This window comes from Salvelinus fontinalis, unplaced genomic scaffold (assembly GCF_029448725.1).
Source record: "Salvelinus fontinalis isolate EN_2023a unplaced genomic scaffold, ASM2944872v1 scaffold_1637, whole genome shotgun sequence".
Classification (NCBI taxonomy): Eukaryota; Metazoa; Chordata; class Actinopteri; order Salmoniformes; family Salmonidae; genus Salvelinus; species Salvelinus fontinalis.
Genome location: NW_026601846.1, coordinates 26,313 through 32,312, shown reverse-complemented (window position 1 = coordinate 32,312; position 6,000 = coordinate 26,313). Strand labels below are relative to the sequence as shown.

Below are 6,000 nucleotides of genomic sequence, written 5' to 3'. Positions count from 1 at the left end.
GGATCATATTAAGCTAACGTTGTGCAATAGTTTGGGACATGTAGCCTATTTGAATCATTATGGAACTCAGACCACACTTAGCAGGAATTTATTCAGAGCGCCCAAGCTAGCCACACCTACAGAGTGCGTTTACGTGACTTAAAAAGGTACGTTTGAGAACCAAATACTGAGAAGTGCGTAGGAAAAGCATGAATTCCTATATTGGGGTCGAGCCCGAAGTGAAAAGGCTTACTGTCGAATTTGTTAAAATGTGTTTCTGCCCGGTCTCGAACCGGGGACCTTTCGCGTGTTAGGCGAACGTGATAACCACTACACTACGGAAACTGAATGAGTGCAATACTAAGGGCGTGACTCACCTTGGCTGGGTGGGGCATTTATCGCTCTCAGAACCTAATGAAATCAGAAATGACTTTGTCCATTAATTAGGCAATAAGGCTTGAGAACCCGGGAATTATCGTGTCAATAACTCCTAAATAAGGGCTGATTCACCGTAGGGATGGTTTGGCTGGGCAGCCGGCTCTTGGAAGAGTCTTGGTGGTTCCAAACTTCTTCCATTTAAGAATGATGGAAGCCACTGTGTTCTTGGGTACCTTCAATGCTGCAGAAATGTTTTGGTGCCTTTCCCCACATCTGTGCCTCGACACAATCCTGTCTCGGAGCTCTAGGGACAATTCCTTCGACCTCATGGCTTGGTTTATGCTCTGACGTGCACTGTCAACTGTGGAACCTTACGTAGACAGACAGCTGTGTGCCTTTCCAAATCATGACCAATCAATTGAATTTACCACAGGTGGACTCCAATCAAGTTGTAGAAACATCTCAAGGATGATCAATGGAAACAGGATGGACCTGAGCTCAACTTCCAGCCTCATAGCAAAGGGTCTGAAAACGTATGTAAATAAGGTATTTTTTAAATATTTTTTTATGAATAAAAACTATATGTTATCGCTTTGTCATTATGGGGTATTGTGTGTAGATAGATTTTATTTAATTTAATCCATTTTAGAATAAGGCTGTAACGTAACAAAATGTGGAAAAAAGTAAGGGGTCTGAATACTTTCCGAATGCACTGTAACTATGCGGGCCAGCTACTTTTCCTTTGCTAGCCAGCCAACTAAATCTATCACACAATCACATCAAGCAGCTGAAATGACAGAAAACTATCTGCACTTTTGTTTGTTTTAACATTGATCCACAGGTCGGAGAGGTAGACAGCAAGGTTTAGACAAACCTCAACTGTTTCAAACCATATGCTAGCCGAGGGGCATTGGGAAATAATTGAATATTAAAATATGTTTCCGCCCGGTTTCGAACCGGGGACCTTTCGCGTGTGAGGCGAACGTGATAACCACTACACTACGGAAACCACAACAAAAGCAGTGGAAGTCATGGAAAATATTAGGAATGCCCACAAGTCTACTGACCGTAATATCCCAAATAGAGTACCACAGTAAGAGCCATAATAGCCATAAAAACTAGTGGTACGTTTAAAAAACACTTAAAATAAGGGCTGTGTTTCTTGTAGGCTTACCCTGGCATGGTAACCGTGTAAATCTCTCTAGGAGAAGGTGACTTTTATAAAAATATTCGCCTGTTTTTACCCCCCAAAAAATTAAATGCCAATTAACTGCCAATGTGGCTATCATAAAGAAGTACAAATGTATTATTTTAAGTGTTTCTAAAAATCCCCTATGGGAAAAATGAATGGCTGAAAATCGGTTGGAACCATTTCCCTGTTTGACCACTAGGTTTTATGGGTATTATGACACCTCCACTGTGGGGCTTTTCCCAGTTTTATTTTACAATTTGTATCATGATAAATATTAGCCACTATCGGGAGCCACCGTCAGTAACACCCGCATACATTTATTTTGGCATACTTTCATTCCGTTGACCTTTCTTTAATCTGTCACATCCTTGTGAATTGTTCCTGAGGGTTGCTAGCATTAGTGGATCATATTAAGCTAACGTTGTGCAATAGTTTGGGACATGTAGCCTATTTGAATCATTATGGAACTCAGACCACACTTAGCAGGAATTTATTCAGAGCGCCCAAGCTAGCCACACCTACAGAGTGCGTTTACGTGACTTAAAAAGGTACGTTTGAGAACCAAATACTGAGAAGTGCGTAGGAAAAGCATGAATTCCTATATTGGGGTCGAGCCCGAAGTGAAAAGGCTTACTGTCGAATTTGTTAAAATGTGTTTCTGCCCGGTCTCGAACCGGGGACCTTTCGCGTGTTAGGCGAACGTGATAACCACTACACTACGGAAACTGAATGAGTGCAATACTAAGGGCGTGACTCACCTTGGCTGGGTGGGGCATTTATCGCTCTCAGAACCTAATGAAATCAGAAATGACTTTGTCCATTAATTAGGCAATAAGGCTTGAGAACCCGGGAATTATCGTGTCAATAACTCCTAAATAAGGGCTGATTCACCGTAGGGATGGTTTGGCTGGGCAGCCGGCTCTTGGAAGAGTCTTGGTGGTTCCAAACTTCTTCCATTTAAGAATGATGGAAGCCACTGTGTTCTTGGGTACCTTCAATGCTGCAGAAATGTTTTGGTGCCTTTCCCCACATCTGTGCCTCGACACAATCCTGTCTCGGAGCTCTAGGGACAATTCCTTCGACCTCATGGCTTGGTTTATGCTCTGACGTGCACTGTCAACTGTGGAACCTTACGTAGACAGACAGCTGTGTGCCTTTCCAAATCATGACCAATCAATTGAATTTACCACAGGTGGACTCCAATCAAGTTGTAGAAACATCTCAAGGATGATCAATGGAAACAGGATGGACCTGAGCTCAACTTCCAGCCTCATAGCAAAGGGTCTGAAAACGTATGTAAATAAGGTATTTTTTAAATATTTTTTTATGAATAAAAACTATATGTTATCGCTTTGTCATTATGGGGTATTGTGTGTAGATAGATTTTATTTAATTTAATCCATTTTAGAATAAGGCTGTAACGTAACAAAATGTGGAAAAAAGTAAGGGGTCTGAATACTTTCCGAATGCACTGTAACTATGCGGGCCAGCTACTTTTCCTTTGCTAGCCAGCCAACTAAATCTATCACACAATCACATCAAGCAGCTGAAATGACAGAAAACTATCTGCACTTTTGTTTGTTTTAACATTGATCCACAGGTCGGAGAGGTAGACAGCAAGGTTTAGACAAACCTCAACTGTTTCAAACCATATGCTAGCCGAGGGGCATTGGGAAATAATTGAATATTAAAATATGTTTCCGCCCGGTTTCGAACCGGGGACCTTTCGCGTGTGAGGCGAACGTGATAACCACTACACTACGGAAACCACAACAAAAGCAGTGGAAGTCATGGAAAATATTAGGAATGCCCACAAGTCTACTGACCGTAATATCCCAAATAGAGTACCACAGTAAGAGCCATAATAGCCATAAAAACTAGTGGTACGTTTAAAAAACACTTAAAATAAGGGCTGTGTTTCTTGTAGGCTTACCCTGGCATGGTAACCGTGTAAATCTCTCTAGGAGAAGGTGACTTTTATAAAAATATTCGCCTGTTTTTACCCCCCAAAAAATTAAATGCCAATTAACTGCCAATGTGGCTATCATAAAGAAGTACAAATGTATTATTTTAAGTGTTTCTAAAAATCCCCTATGGGAAAAATGAATGGCTGAAAATCGGTTGGAACCATTTCCCTGTTTGACCACTAGGTTTTATGGGTATTATGACACCTCCACTGTGGGGCTTTTCCCAGTTTTATTTTACAATTTGTATCATGATAAATATTAGCCACTATCGGGAGCCACCGTCAGTAACACCCGCATACATTTATTTTGGCATACTTTCATTCCGTTGACCTTTCTTTAATCTGTCACATCCTTGTGAATTGTTCCTGAGGGTTGCTAGCATTAGTGGATCATATTAAGCTAACGTTGTGCAATAGTTTGGGACATGTAGCCTATTTGAATCATTATGGAACTCAGACCACACTTAGCAGGAATTTATTCAGAGCGCCCAAGCTAGCCACACCTACAGAGTGCGTTTACGTGACTTAAAAAGGTACGTTTGAGAACCAAATACTGAGAAGTGCGTAGGAAAAGCATGAATTCCTATATTGGGGTCGAGCCCGAAGTGAAAACGCTTACTGTCGAATTTGTTAAAATGTGTTTCTGCCCGGTCTCGAACCGGGGACCTTTCGCGTGTTAGGCGAACGTGATAACCACTACACTACGGAAACTGAATGAGTGCAATACTAAGGGCGTGACTCACCTTGGCTGGGTGGGGCATTTATCGCTCTCAGAACCTAATGAAATCAGAAATGACTTTGTCCATTAATTAGGCAATAAGGCTTGAGAACCCGGGAATTATCGTGTCAATAACTCCTAAATAAGGGCTGATTCACCGTAGGGATGGTTTGGCTGGGCAGCCGGCTCTTGGAAGAGTCTTGGTGGTTCCAAACTTCTTCCATTTAAGAATGATGGAAGCCACTGTGTTCTTGGGTACCTTCAATGCTGCAGAAATGTTTTGGTGCCTTTCCCCACATCTGTGCCTCGACACAATCCTGTCTCGGAGCTCTAGGGACAATTCCTTCGACCTCATGGCTTGGTTTATGCTCTGACGTGCACTGTCAACTGTGGAACCTTACGTAGACAGACAGCTGTGTGCCTTTCCAAATCATGACCAATCAATTGAATTTACCACAGGTGGACTCCAATCAAGTTGTAGAAACATCTCAAGGATGATCAATGGAAACAGGATGGACCTGAGCTCAACTTCCAGCCTCATAGCAAAGGGTCTGAAAACGTATGTAAATAAGGTATTTTTTAAATATTTTTTTATGAATAAAAACTATATGTTATCGCTTTGTCATTATGGGGTATTGTGTGTAGATAGATTTTATTTAATTTAATCCATTTTAGAATAAGGCTGTAACGTAACAAAATGTGGAAAAAAGTAAGGGGTCTGAATACTTTCCGAATGCACTGTAACTATGCGGGCCAGCTACTTTTCCTTTGCTAGCCAGCCAACTAAATCTATCACACAATCACATCAAGCAGCTGAAATGACAGAAAACTATCTGCACTTTTGTTTGTTTTAACATTGATCCACAGGTCGGAGAGGTAGACAGCAAGGTTTAGACAAACCTCAACTGTTTCAAACCATATGCTAGCCGAGGGGCATTGGGAAATAATTGAATATTAAAATATGTTTCCGCCCGGTTTCGAACCGGGGACCTTTCGCGTGTGAGGCGAACGTGATAACCACTACACTACGGAAACCACAACAAAAGCAGTGGAAGTCATGGAAAATATTAGGAATGCCCACAAGTCTACTGACCGTAATATCCCAAATAGAGTACCACAGTAAGAGCCATAATAGCCATAAAAACTAGTGGTACGTTTAAAAAACACTTAAAATAAGGGCTGTGTTTCTTGTAGGCTTACCCTGGCATGGTAACCGTGTAAATCTCTCTAGGAGAAGGTGACTTTTATAAAAATATTCGCCTGTTTTTACCCCCCAAAAAATTAAATGCCAATTAACTGCCAATGTGGCTATCATAAAGAAGTACAAATGTATTATTTTAAGTGTTTCTAAAAATCCCCTATGGGAAAAATGAATGGCTGAAAATCGGTTGGAACCATTTCCCTGTTTGACCACTAGGTTTTATGGGTATTATGACACCTCCACTGTGGGGCTTTTCCCAGTTTTATTTTACAATTTGTATCATGATAAATATTAGCCACTATCGGGAGCCACCGTCAGTAACACCCGCATACATTTATTTTGGCATACTTTCATTCCGTTGACCTTTCTTTAATCTGTCACATCCTTGTGAATTGTTCCTGAGGGTTGCTAGCATTAGTGGATCATATTAAGCTAACGTTGTGCAATAGTTTGGGACATGTAGCCTATTTGAATCATTATGGAACTCAGACCACACTTAGCAGGAATTTATTCAGAGCGCCCAAGCTAGCCACACCTACAGAGTGCGTTTACGTGACTTAAAAAGG

General features: G+C 41.3%; 6 non-coding genes across 6 annotated transcripts; all 6 read right to left on the bottom strand.

The window, feature by feature from the left end:
* Positions 1-251: 251 nt before the first annotated feature.
* On the bottom strand, positions 252-324 carry trnav-aac (transfer RNA valine (anticodon AAC)). Its single transcript has one exon. It is a non-coding gene; the product is annotated as a tRNA-Val (tRNA).
* Positions 325-1,293: 969 nt separating this feature from the next.
* trnav-cac (transfer RNA valine (anticodon CAC)) lies at positions 1,294-1,366 on the bottom strand. Its single transcript has one exon. It is a non-coding gene; the product is annotated as a tRNA-Val (tRNA).
* Positions 1,367-2,202: 836 nt separating this feature from the next.
* On the bottom strand, positions 2,203-2,275 carry trnav-aac (transfer RNA valine (anticodon AAC)). The gene has a single exon. It is a non-coding gene; the product is annotated as a tRNA-Val (tRNA).
* A 969-nt stretch (positions 2,276-3,244) lies between these two features.
* trnav-cac (transfer RNA valine (anticodon CAC)) lies at positions 3,245-3,317 on the bottom strand. Its single transcript has one exon. It is a non-coding gene; the product is annotated as a tRNA-Val (tRNA).
* Positions 3,318-4,153: 836 nt separating this feature from the next.
* trnav-aac (transfer RNA valine (anticodon AAC)) lies at positions 4,154-4,226 on the bottom strand. The gene has a single exon. It is a non-coding gene; the product is annotated as a tRNA-Val (tRNA).
* Positions 4,227-5,195: 969 nt separating this feature from the next.
* On the bottom strand, positions 5,196-5,268 carry trnav-cac (transfer RNA valine (anticodon CAC)). Its single transcript has one exon. It is a non-coding gene; the product is annotated as a tRNA-Val (tRNA).
* Between the last annotated feature and the right edge of the window lie 732 nt (positions 5,269-6,000).